Here is a 13440-nt window from a genome sequence, read left to right as displayed (position 1 = left end):
CATTCTGGCCTCGAAGATAGAGGATTGTGTTCTGGGCTGATTGGGGAACACCAGACGGGGTTTTTCAAAGGCAGGCAGCTAACAGCCAATGTTAGAAGGCTCTTAAATGTAATCATGATGCCCTCTGAGGGGAGGGAGGCAGAGGTGGTGTTCACTATGGAAGCAGAGAAGACCTTTGACTGGGTGGAATGGAATGATATGTGGGAGTTCCTGGCACAGTTTGGGTTTGGGCAGGGCTTTCTTGACTGGGTTTGGTTGCTGTAACAAGCACCGGTGGCGAGTGTGCAGACGAACCGAGTGAGTTCAGACTACTTTAGACTGCACCGGGGGATAAGGCAGGGATGTCCCCTCTCCCCACTGTCGGAGATAGTGCCATTGGCGATGACGCTGAGAGAGCCAATGGACTGTAATGGGCTAGTCCGGGCGGGGGGAGGGGTGGTGGTGATGGAACACAGGGTCTCGTTATATGCAGACGACGTACTCCTGTATATTTCTGACCCGTTAGGGGGGATAGGGGAGATTGTACGGATTTTAGGGGAATTTGGCTAGTGCTCGGGGCACAAATTGAATATGGGTAAGAGTGATATTTTTGTGATTCAGGCTGGGGCAGGAGAGGAGACTGGGTGAGTTGCCATTTAAAGTGGTGGGAGGGAGTTTTCGTTAGTTGGGAATTCAGGTGGCATGGGGATGAGAGCAGCTACATAAATTAAATCTGGCCCGGTTGAAAAAATGAAGGAGGACTTCCGGAGGTGGGACATGCTCCCGTTGTCACTGGTGGGGAGGGTACAGACCGTAGAAAGGACGGTTCTCCTGTGATTTTTGTTTGTTTTCCTGTGCCTCCCTATTTTTATACAAAAGGCCTTTTTGAAGCGAGTGATTACGGTGATCTCTGGGTTTGTGTGGGTGGGTAAAACCCCGTGAGTAAAGAAAGTGCTGTCCGAGCGGAGCCGAGGGATGGAGGGTTGGCGCTGCTGCACTTTCGGAACTACAACTGGGCGGCACATATTGCCATGATTAGGAAGTGGGTCGTCGGGGAGGAGTCAGTGTGGTAGCGGCTAGAGCCGGCCTCATGGAAGGGCACAGGATTGGAGTCATTGGTAACGGCTCCACTGCCTTCTAGCTGGCCCGGTACTCCACAATCCTAGTGGTAGTGGCGGCGCTGAGAATTTGGGGGCAGTGGCGTAAGCATATGGGAGTGGAGGGAGCATCGGTGTGGACTCCAATTTGTGGCATTCATTGGTTTGTACCGGGGAGGATGGATGGGCAGTTTCAGAGGTGGCTGAGAGCAGGGATTGAGAGGCTGGGGGATCTGTTTATTGATGGGAGCATTCACTGTTTGTAGGATCTGAAAGAGGAGTTTGAATTGCCAGGAGGGAATAGGTTTCAGTATCTGCAGATGAGGGAATTTGTGCGAAGGCAGGTTTCGACCTTTCCACTTCTACCACCGCAGGGGATATAGGAGGAGGGGATAAGTTTCAGTATCTGCAGATGAGAGAATTTGTGCAAAGGCAGGTTTCGACCTTTCTGCTTCTACCGTCGAAGGAGAAGGTAGTCTCTAGAACGGGAGTTGGGGAGGGGAAGGTATCAGAAATCTATAAAGAACTTATGGAGTGGGAGAAAACCCAGATAGGTGAGCTAAAGTGTAAATGGAAGATGAGTTGGGAAAGGAGTTAGAGGAGGGTCTGGGGGAGGATGCTCTGAGCAGAGTCAACGCAACCTCATCGTATTCCAGGCTCAGCCTGATACAATTCAAGGTGGTTCACTGGGTACACATGACGGTGGCTCGGATGAGCAGGTTTTGTGGGGTTGAGGACAGGCGTGTGAGGTGTGCAGGAGGGCTCGCAAGTCATGTCAACATGTTTTGGGCATGCCCGAAGCACAGGGGATTCTGGCAGGATTTGCAGATGTCATGTCTAAAAGCATGATTGGCGCCGAGTCCAGGGGAAGCGATTTTTGGAGTTTCGGAAGACCCGGGAGTCCAAGGGGGAGAGAGGCCAACGTTTTGGCCTTCGCCTCCTTGGTAGCCCGGAGACGGACCTTACTAGCATGGAGGGACTCGAAGCCCCTGAAATCAGGGGTATGGGTTAGTGACATGGCTGGGTTTTTCAGGCTTGAGAAAATGAAATTCGCCCTGAGAGGATCGATGTTAGGGTTCGTTCGGAAGTGGCAGCCGTTTATCGACTTCTTCGGTGAAAACTAAATTGTTAGCAGATTCAAGAACGGGGGCATTAGGGAGTAAGTGTGTTGGGGGGGGCGGGAAGTGGGAGTTAGGTTATTTTTGTCTGGCTTTGGCGGGAACAGTGGGAGATGGAAGGGTACGTTACGAACTGAATTATGTTTACATTTGTGTTTGCATCTTTTGTTGTTATAAAACCATAAATGCCTTAATAAAATGTTTGTTTTTTAAAAAATGAAAAGGTAAGCCAAATGTTTCCCCTTGTGGGGCAATCTAGAACTCGAGGTCATGGATATAGATTGAGAGGCGGTAGATTTAGAACTGTGATGAGGAGCAACTACTTTCCACAGAGGGTGGTGAATTTGTAGAACTCGCTGCCCCATCGGTTGAATTAGAGTCATTAAATGTGTTCAAGAAGGACATAGATATATTTCTGGAAAGGAATGAGTTAAATGGATATGGGAAACAAGTGAAGAGGTGGATTTGTAACCTGAAAGAGATCAGACATGATCTGATTGAATGGCAGAGTAGGCTCGAAGGAAGGAATTGCCTATTTCTGCTGCTAACTCCTATGTTCCTATGCCCTCTGTTCCTAAAGTTCTGTGCTGTTGCCGAACAGCGGTGGTCTCGGGCGACACGAAGAGACAGGGTAATACAGAAGGGCAGTTTTTGTCTACTGCATGGTGAAGGCAGAAATTCTAAGCTTTCCGGTAAGCAATGCTGATAGACTGCTGGGAACTAATTTTAGGAATGCGTGTTTGCTTTGAAGTTGAAGTAATCGTATGTTTGGGTGATTTTTTAAAACTGTCTCAGGGACAGATATCAGTTGAGTGCAAGCATTTAAGGAATAATTTGTAATCCGTTGAAGGTAAATCGTTTGCAAATGAGCCAGTCGAAACTAGAAGCCGTGGTGTTGAGAAAGTGATACAAACTCACTGGAACTTTTTGTCTGTGAAAGTATTGCATGAATAAAATAAGTTGCTGGGAAAAATAAAGGGCCTAAGTTTGAATCAGTTTCTGGTGCTTGCATTGAAATGTTTCCAACTTTTTTGCCTGGTGAAATATGGTTTATTTTTCATGATTAAAAAACGTTTCATTCCTTGTGCTAAAAGCAGATTCTTGTGACCGTGTTCAGCGATTGACATTGACGGCCTAAAAAAAATAAGGTTTTGGTCTAACAAGCCTGGTTTCACTATGGGGTTTGGCTTCGCCAGTATTCACATCAGCTGGGATCATAACGCATTCAAGTTCTGAGTAGATTTATTCCCGGGCACTCATTTTGCCTCTATTACTTTCCCCAATGCACGTTCCATATGTGAATGTACCATCTATTTAATATGAACCTAATGGTTATCGTTATTCTCCACTGTCAATTTTAAAAATTATGTTATTGGCTTTTTGTTAGATTACATCAGTGTGCAGGGAGCATACTGTGAAAACACAGCCACACGCTAACAGATATAAGATATAACAATAGTCCAACCCTAATCGAATGAACATATTTACACATTTCTCTGGCTTGCTCGGACACCCCCACGCACCCCACGCCTGTACAAGATGTGGTTGGTGCGCATATACTTTTATTCTGCCCCGGAACCTTTTGACGCTGCTTTTGGGTCCTTCATCTGCGCATGTCTTTTCAACCTTCCGCTGTCTACCTTGTTGCTTTCCACCCCTACCCCCCTTTCCCACCCACACCCCTCTTCCTCGTCCTCCGCCTTCTGCCTTCCCTTTCCTTTGTGCTCTGTGGATTCCCCTCCCCCTCTATTGGTTGTTGGCTACAAACTGGTCCTGGAACAAGTTGGCGAATAGCTTCCACATTTTCTGGCTAGCCCCTTCAGACCCCGGGATAGCGAATTTTTTTCACCAGTTGGAGTAATTCCGACAGGTCGGACAGCCAGTCTGCAGCTTTGCGTGATGGATTGATCACCCGCCAAGCAGGATTCTTCAGCAGGCGATTAGGGAGGCAAAGTATACGCCGTTGGCCCTCCTCCCCATGAAGTGTTCTGAGTGTTCTGAGACCCAGAAGACCATCACTTCTGGCCATTGCTCTACCCTGACCCCCACAATCTCTGGAATTACTTCAAAGGAGGCTGTCCATAATCCGACAAGACTGGGGCATGCTTGGCCGTTTACCGATGGAGGAAGATTTGATATGTATGTGTCGTAGCTCGTTGCATTTGGACAGTTGAAACCTCTCCGTCAGTTCTTCTAGCGTCGCTAGTATATTGTCGATGTAAAAGTCATTAACTGTCAATGTCCCCCGCCCTGTTTCCACCTTTTAAAGGTGCACACATTATTGAGGTGTTTGAAATTCTGAGCAACTGTGACAGGGTAAAGAAGGATATTCGATGTCCATTGGTTGGTATGTCAGTGACTAGCCGTCACAATTTCAAGATAATCAGCAAGAGGCGTAGGAGTGAGATCAGGAAAAACTTCTTTACTCAGAGAATTGTTGGGGTTTCCAATGCGTTGCCTCAGAGAATGGAGGAGGTGAGTTCCAAGGGAGGTTTCAAAAGAGAGCTAGATATATATTTCAAAGTGATGAATTTAGAGGACTACGGAGACAATGCTGGGGAATGAGGCTAGCTTGGCTGCTCTTTTGGGAGCCGGTGCAGACAGCATGGATCGAATGGCCACATTCTGTTCTGTAAATAAATAACAATAACAAACAAACCTGTGATCGCTATCCATGAGGGCCATGTGAACATTTCGGTCAGGCCGAGGTGTTCCCTTGACTGGTTCCATATTCAGAGCATGGCTAATACCACTGGGCTTGTTGATTGCTTGGCTGGCAGGGCTCGTAGTGCTCTTGTGGCAAAGGCTCGGAGGGACACCCCTATGCAGGAGCTCCCCTCCATCCTAACCGATCTGTTTCCGGCTGCTTCACCCATTCCCTCACTCTTTTTGCTGTAACCAGCCAGTCGTAGGATTCTATGTTTGGGAGAGACAGGCCACCGATGCTTCTTTTTATTTGCAGGTCTTCTTTGGAGATCCTTGGATTCTCGCTCCCCTCGCCCACCCCCCCCCCCCACCCACACACACGCGCACAAAAGCACACACACCATTATCAGAATGTCTACTGAGTTAAAAAAAGACATTGGGGATGTAGATCAGTATGGATCTGATCAGGAAGAGGAACCTACCTGATTGTCTTAAACGTCTGCACTCTCCCTGCCCGGGACAGTGGGAGTGTGTCCCACCTCTGCCGGTCCTTCTTTACTTCGTCCACCAGACCTGTCAGGTTCCATTTGTGGATCAGTGTCCAGTCATGGGCAATTTAGATCGCCAGGTAACTGAATTTGTTTTGGGCTTGTTTGAATGGCAGTTCCTCCAGCTCTGACCACCTCACTTGCGCGCTTTCCAGGAAAAGTTCACTTTTCCTCAGGTTGGGTGTGTAGCCCAGGAAGGCTCCATACTCTTTCAGGAACCTCACTCTCCCTTCCATGCTGCATTGGGGGCCCGAGACGTAGAACAGCAGGTCATCAGCATAGAGTAAGACCCTGTGCTCTCGGTTCCCTCTCTGGATCCCCTTCCTATTTTCGCTGTTCTGAGGGCGATCGTCAGTGGCTTTAATGCCAGAGCGAATAGAAGTGGGGACAAAGAGCATCCCTGCCTTATGCCCTTGCACAATTGGAATTATTTAGAGCTGGTGGTGTTATTTCACATTCTCGTCATGAGAGCACTATACAGAGGTTTCACCCAAGTCGTGAACCGTGCTCCAAGCCCAAACAGCTCCTGCACCCCTATGACGTACGTGCACTCGACTTTGTCGAAGGCCTTTTCTCCGTTCAGGGAGATGATTACTTCCAGTGTTCAGAAGGCGCATGATGTTCGATGTTAGCTGCCACCCTAAACAAAGATTCCCATGTCCTCTGGGACCACCTCTGGTTCGCAGTTGTCCAGTTGCCTAGCCAAGATCTTGGCAAGTATTTTCACGTCTTCATTGAGCAGCGAGACGGATCTGCAGAACCGGCATTCGGTCGTGTCTTTGTCTTTCTTGGGGATTAGCGAGATTGAGGCTTGTGATACAAATTTTTTGCAGAAGTTCGCCGGGAATCCATCTGGTCCCGGTGCCTTCCCCGATTGCATGGACAATGCTCCCTATGACTTTTCCCAGTTCGAATGATGCTTCCAGCCCCCGATTTCTACCCTCCCATGACTGGCATGTAATTTCATGGAGAAATCGCTTCATCCTCGAGTCCCCTCCGGGGGGTGGGGGCTCGATTGTGTACAGCCTCTGGTAGAAGGCTTTAAATGTTTCATTGACCTTTTCTGGCTCATCTACCAGTCTGCTATTGTGGTTCCTAATCTGTGCCATTTGCCTCCTGGCTGCCACCTCTCTCAGCTGGCGAGTCAAGAGGCGGTTTGCTTTGTCCCCGTGTTCATAAAAGGTCCCCAATATCTGGCAGAGTTGGTGCACATCTTTCCTAGTGGAGTGCAGATCAAAGTCCATTTGTAGCTTCTTCTTCTCCGCCAGAAGATCTACTGTCGGGGTCTGGGGGAATTGCTGGTCATTTCTCCATTATGGATTTGACCAGTTGAAGCCGAGCCACCTTCTTCTGCCTGTCTACGTGCTTTATTATCGATAATCTCACCCCTCCTCAGAGCCTTCAGCGCCTCTGAGAACATGGAGTGTCAGGCCCCCTCCATACTGGTTATTGATAATATATCCATCTATCATCTGTGATATTTTGCCGCCAAAAGCCTTGTCGGAAGGAGGGCCATGTCCAAACTCCATGGGGGCATTGGGCACGGTCCGTCTCTAATCTCACATCCATGATTGGAGATTACGATCGTGGAGTATTCCACTCTTTCTATCCTTGGAAGCATTGATTTTCCCACAAGAAAGAAGTCAATGCGTATTTATACCTTGTGTACCTGAAGAAGAAGGAGAACCCCTGCTCCCCTGGGTGTGTGAACCTCCACGGACGTATCCTGTTCCATAAACATGCCTACTTGTTTGACCATATTTGAGGTCTTCGTCGATTTGGGGTTTGAACAGGCTGACGTGGGTCCTGTACACCGTTCTGTTTCTCTCCCCTTCTCCCCTCCCTACTGTTGCCCCCTGCTGTTTTCAGCCCCCCCCCCTGTTGCTGGTGTATACCCCCTGTCACAAGGCACTCTCTACCCGGCGGGAGGTGCGCCTCGGTTCCACAGTTATTCGTACCTCCAAGCGCTAGTTTTCCCGCCAGTGTTGCTGGCACCCCTCCTGGGGTTGGTCTGAGCTGCTCCTTCGCCCGTAACGTTTCTTCGCCATCGTCCTCCTCCTCACCCTCTTCTGAGCTCTATTGCCCCCACCCCCTCCTTTCTACGTTTTAGCGCTCAGGTTCAGAGCAAGGCATACAATCCACGCAATTTGTCTTTTAGCACTTCGGTCTTTCCAGGTGACAGTTTCACTGCTGCTGCCTGTTCAGCCCATTCTCTTGGATGAATTCGTCTGCGGCTGCAGTAAAATAGTGTTCACTGCTCTGGAACGTGGCCCATAATTTGACTGGGTATTGCACCCCAAACTTCACGGCATTTTTGATCATGGCCGCCTTTGCTCTGTTAAACTCTACCTGGTTGTTGGCCATGCCTGCCTCAATGTCCTTGTGGACCGAATATGCTGTTCCTCCCATTTGCAGGCCGTTGTCTGCCTCGTCTAATGTAGGAGTCTTTTGCGGTGCTGGTACCGGTGCATTTCGGGGATTATTGCCTTCAGCTGATCCCCGGCCTGGGTTTCCGCTGGAGTGACCTGTGGGCTCTGTTCTTCTCTGGTGGGTTGAAGAAGCTGTCCCTTCCCAGCAGGATTCCCAGCATTAGGACCATGTAGTCTGTGGGCTTCCTGCCTTCGGTTACGACCGGCTGGCCCACTATAGTCAGATATTGGAACTGCGACTTGTTTTCCTGGTCTTCTATCTTCCCCTTTAGGTTCCTCTGTGTTGCCATCAAACTTGTTACCTCCGTTTCAAGGGTGACAACCAGGTGTCTCTCGTCTGTTGAGGCCTTTTCCACATCTTTAATTGTGTTCCCCCTGAGCGTCGAGTTGCGTTCCCGCCTTGTCCAGGGCCACGTGCACGGCGGCCAGTGCTTCCGCGACTGCCACCATGACCACTGCCTTTATGTGGACCTTGATGTCCGCTTTGAGCTCCCTTAACCTGCTAGCGAGGGGGAGCTCCGTGTGCGGCCTTTTGGTCCCTTTCTTTCGGGTGTGGCCGGAATTCTTTCACCCTATGTGTCCACCGTCCCATTCGCTCCTTCTGGCTTCTGTTGTTCTTTTGCTTCTTTTCAGCCTCTGGAGCTGCTATTCTTCGGCAGCGCTCTTAGTATTTCGTTTGAAAAGGTTGAGGGGATGCTTTTTCCCTGGTTGTGGCGGGCTGTTTTCGACTAAATGTGTCTAGCTTTGATTCATAGGAGGGGGACCATCTTTTGTGCGCTCAATCAGCACATCCCCGTCACCGGAAGTCCTGCTGTGTCATTTTATAGTCAGCATTCACCCTAGCAATTACAGATTTGCATGTCCTCCCTTCTATGGTGTTATTGTCCTAAATCTGTATCTGACTTATCTACTTTTTAAAGACTTACCATTTTTCACGTACTGTTTTTGCCAGCCACACGTGGACTGCAATATAAATGAGTCAGACCCCCTGACAGCGTCGTGAAATTAATCCCGCTTCAGTTGTGCATTTCGAACGATTGACCCTCGTCTTTTTACATAACCACTTTAACCCTGTATTTTCTATTCACTCATTGGATGTGGGCATCAATTTATTGCCTATTCCTAATGGTACTTGAGAAGGCAGTTGTGTGTCGAGTTCTTGAACCGTTGCATTATTTGTAGTGTAGGTATACCCATCGTGCTGTTCGTGGGGGGCGCACTTACAGGATTTTGACCCAGCGACTTTGAAGGAACTACAAATCATTCCAACTCAGAATGGTGAGTGGCGCAGAGGCAAGCTTCCAAGCGATGGTGTCCCCAGGTACCTGTTGTCCTTGTTCTTCTAGATGCGTTTGGACGATGCTGTCAAAGGAGACTTGGTGAGTTGCTGCAGTGTATCTTGTGGACCGTAGACACTGCTGCCACTGTGGGTTGGTGGTGAAGGGAGTGAATGGTTGTTAATGGGTTGCTAATCAAGCGGGTTGCTTTCTCCTTGATGCTGTCAAGCTTCTTGGGTGCTTAACTCATCCAGGGAAATATTCCATTACAATCCGCTCTTGGGCCTTTTGTCGCCAGAAATTGTGTCACACGCCAAAGGATGCATAGCCTCTGACCTTATCCTGTAGCCATACCATTTATATGGCTAATCTAGTTCAGTTTCTGGTCAACGGTTTCCCCCAGAATGTTGTTTCTGGAGGATTTAGCGATGGCAAGGCCTTTGACTGTTAAAGACGATGGTTAGATTATCTCTTCCTCGAATAATAGATTCTTATTTGTGATGGCCATTGCCTCGCACTTGGTTAGGACATCATTTATTGAACGGCATGGCTTGTGAGCCCATGAAGAGCCCATTGAAGAATCAACCACATTGGAGTCTGAAGCGGACCAAAGTAGGGAAGGATGACATACTTCAATCTCTCACGGGCATCAGTGAACACATTTTTAAACAAATGACAATCGATAATGTTTTCATGGCCATTATAATACGTTTAATTTCAGGTTTTCTATTCAATTCTAATTCCAACAAGCACCACGGTGGGATTCGAACCTGTGTCGCCAGAATATTATCTTGGATCTCAGATTAGTATTCCAGTGAAAATATCACGACTTGCCACCTGCCAGCCTAAGCCTGGATATTGTCCAGGCATTTGGACATTAACATGGACTGCCTCACTATCTGTGGCGTCCCGAATGGAGCTGAACATTGTACAATCATCAGCAAACATCCGTACTTCAAACATTATGATGGAGGGAAGGTGACTGATGAAACAGCGGAATATGGTTGGGCCTAGGATACTACCCTGAAGAAACCCTGCAGTGATCTCTTGGATCTGAGATGATTGACCTCCAACAACCACACGCATCTTCCGATGTGATAGGCATGACTCTAAGCAGCGGAGACTTTCCCCAGATACACATTGACTCAAATTCCTCTGGGGTTTCCCGATGCTACACCCGTCCAAATACTGCCTTTATGTCAAGGGCAGTCGCTCTCAACTCAACTTCGAGTTCAGCTCCATCGACCATTAACTCGTGCGCAGCACTCTCTTCGAGAAGCATCTTCCCTTCATCAGGGAAATCGCAAAAATAGCAATTTATGATTGGCAATCAGGCTCGCAGCGTGACATATCTGTGCATAGTCAAAGCTACATGAATTAATACACAGGGCATTTTTCTTTGAAGGCAAAATATACAGGTATGTATATTTCGCCTGATGCAGCTAAACAGAATACGTTGAAGCCATTTGGTGTTTCATTCTTCAGCCTCGACCAATCAGAGTCAAGCTGCGTGGTTTAGTTTTTCAAACAACACTTGGCAGCTAACTGTTAATCTCCGTAAATTCGTGCACAACGCTCTCTTATAGAAAAAGCAATAGGCAATTTAGTCACTTGATCCTGTCCTGCCATTTAATGAGATGATGGCTGATCAGCGGCTGAACTCCACACATCTGCCTTTGGCCCATATCCCTCAATACATTTGCGACACAGAAACATATCTCAGATTTAAAATGAACTGTTATACCTTCAACTGATGTTTTTGGGAGAGATCCAAATCTTTACCACACTTCGTGAGAAGACATGCTCACTAACATCTCTCCTGGGTGATGTGGCCATACAGTAGAGACTATGCCCCCTAGTTTTAGATGCCCAACCAGTGGAGACAATTTATCTTTATCTACACTGTATTTTCCTGTAATATCTCCAAGATGACGATCAGATCACCCCTTAACCTTCTAAATTCGCACGAAATGATAGAATTTACAGTGCAGGAGGAGGCCATTCGGCCCATCGAGTCTGCATCAGCTCTTTGAAAGAGCACCCTACCCAAGCCCACATCTCCACTCTATCCCCATAACCCAGTAACCCCACCCAATACAAAGGGCAATTTTGAACACTGAGGGCAATTTAGCATGGCCAATCCACCTAAACTGCACATCTTTAGACTGTGGGAGGAAACCAGAGCACCCGGAGGATACCCACACAGACACGGGGAGAACGTGCAGACTCCGCACAGACAGTGAACCAAGCCGGGAATCGAACCTGGGACCTTGGAGCTGTGAAGCAATTGTGCTAACCACCATGCCACCGTGCTGCCCAGCACACCCAATTTGATTAACCAATCCTCGTGACTTAACCCCTGTATGCAGGTATCATTTTTGTAAACCTTTGTTGCAATCACTCCAAGGCCAATATATTCTTCCTAATGTGTGGTGCCCAGAACTGTTCACAGTGGTCTAAGTAGGATCTAACCATGCTTTTAGACAGCAGCAGCATAACTGCTGTGTCTTTATTCTTCAACTCTCTAGATATCACTGCTAGCATTCCATTAGCCTTTTTGATTATTGTATCTGCACTTGTTCGTGGCATTTTAAAGATCTATGCACCTGAACCCCCAGGTATCTTTGGGCCATCAACTGGACCTACCGCAAAGAACAAAGAACAAAGAGCAAAGAAACAAAGAACAAAGAAACGTACAGCACAGGAACAGGCCCTTCGGTCCTCCAAGCCTGCGCCGACCATGCTGCCCACCTAAACTAAAATCGTCTACACTTCCGGGGTCTGTATCCATCTATTCCCATCCTATTCATGTATTTGTCAAGATGTTACTAGCGTCCTTGCTTCTACCCCGCCCTCCGGCAGCGTGTTCTAGGTACCGACTACCCGCTGTGTAAAAAAACTTACCTCGTACATCTCCTCTAAACCTTGCCCCTCGGCCCTTAAACCTATGCCCGATAGTAATTGACCCCTCTACCCTGGGACAAAGTATCTGCCTATCCACTCTGTCTATGCCCCTCATAATGTTGTTCACATCTATCAGGTCGCCCCTCAACCTCATTCGTTCCAGTGAGAACAAACAAAGTTTATTCAACCTCTCCTCATAGCTAATGCCCTCCATACCAGGCAACATCCTGGTAAATCTCTTCTGCACCCTCTCTAAAGCCTCCACGTCCTTCTGGTAGTATGGCACGAGAATTGAACACTATACTCCTAGTGTGGCCTAACTAAGGTACTACATAGCTGCAAGATAACTTGTCAATTTTTATGCTCAAAATACCTCCTCCCATTTAGAAATTCCCCGCTGTAGCCTTTTCTGTCCAAAATGGACAACCTTACACTTGCTTACATTCAGATCCATCTGCCACAATGTTGTCCATTCACCTGGTCTCTCAATATATCCTTTTAATTTTCTGCTATCATCTAGTCTGTCTGCAATGCCGCCTAACTTTGTATCATCACAAATGTGGATACACGACTTCTATGCTGTCATACAGGCCTTCATGGATAATGTAAATAATTGAGGCCCCGGTAATTGAGATCACTGGGGCACCACCACTAGTCACATCAAGCCAATTAGAATACTTATCCATTATCCCCACTCTTTGCTGCCTGCCGCTCGACCAATTTCCTAGCTGTATCAATAATGTTCCGTCGCCCCGTGGGCTTCCACCTTACTTAACAGTCCCTTTTATGGGTTTTCATCAAATGCTTTCTCGAAGTCCATATAAATAACATCCATACGCATTCCCCTGTGCACTACCTTAATCACCTCTTCAAAAAATTCAATGTGATTTGTCAGGCATGACTTTCCCTTCACGAATCAATGCTGCCACTCGCTGACTGACCGAAACATTTCGAGGTGTTCAGTTACCCCAGCCCTGTTATACATTCCAGCAATTTCACCACCACAGATATTTTGCTAACTGGTCGGTGATTCCCTGGTGACCCCCTTACACCATTCTTTACAAATGCAGTGATATGTGTAAATTTGCAATCCAGAGGGACGATTCCTTCATCTAGAGAATACTGAAAGATTGAAGTTTGGGCATTTACAATGTGCTCCCCTACTTCCTTTCCTACAGTCTGAACAAAACCGTCAAGTCCTTAGGGATTGCCACTGCTCTTGTTCAATTAGTTTGCTAATTACTGATGCTGTACTAACATTAATTGTATTAAGTCCCTGCCCTCTATCGTCTATTATTTTTTTAGGGACTTCCAGAAAGTTAGTCTCCTTTCCATTTGTAAATACTGAGGTCGAGTAACATGTCAGCCATTTTCCCATGATCAATGACAATACCCTCCGTTTTCAGCTTTTTGTGGGCCTACATTACTCTTGATCACCTGCT

General features: G+C 47.5%; 1 protein-coding gene across 4 annotated transcripts in view; it reads right to left on the bottom strand.

Moving 5' to 3' along the window:
• Nucleotides 1–13440, bottom strand: part of LOC119965489 (protocadherin-10-like) — a 631779-nt gene that overhangs the window by 332943 nt on the left and 285396 nt on the right. The gene's annotated exons all lie outside the window — the stretch shown is intronic.

Source organism: Scyliorhinus canicula, chromosome 4 (genome assembly GCF_902713615.1).
Source record: "Scyliorhinus canicula chromosome 4, sScyCan1.1, whole genome shotgun sequence".
Lineage (NCBI taxonomy): Eukaryota > Metazoa > Chordata > Chondrichthyes > Carcharhiniformes > Scyliorhinidae > Scyliorhinus > Scyliorhinus canicula.
The sequence above is the reverse complement of the archived record's forward strand: the minus strand, read 5'-3'. Positions and strand labels throughout refer to the sequence as shown.